Below are 207 nucleotides of genomic sequence, written 5' to 3'. Positions count from 1 at the left end.
TATTTACATAAAAAATAAATTTAATTTTTACATATTACAAAATAATTTTTGGTTGGATTATTTATTTTTATTTATAAAATTTAAAATACTAACCAAATTCAAGTTATCTATTTTAATATTTTTTAATATTGAATTAGTTTTGAATTTATAAATTTTAATAACATTATTGTAAAAAAATAGTAACAATATTAATTTTAATTACTTTAA

This window comes from Arachis duranensis, chromosome 10, assembly GCF_000817695.3.
Source record: "Arachis duranensis cultivar V14167 chromosome 10, aradu.V14167.gnm2.J7QH, whole genome shotgun sequence".
NCBI classification, from domain to species: Eukaryota; Viridiplantae; Streptophyta; class Magnoliopsida; order Fabales; family Fabaceae; genus Arachis; species Arachis duranensis.
Note: the sequence above shows the minus strand (reverse complement) of the source record.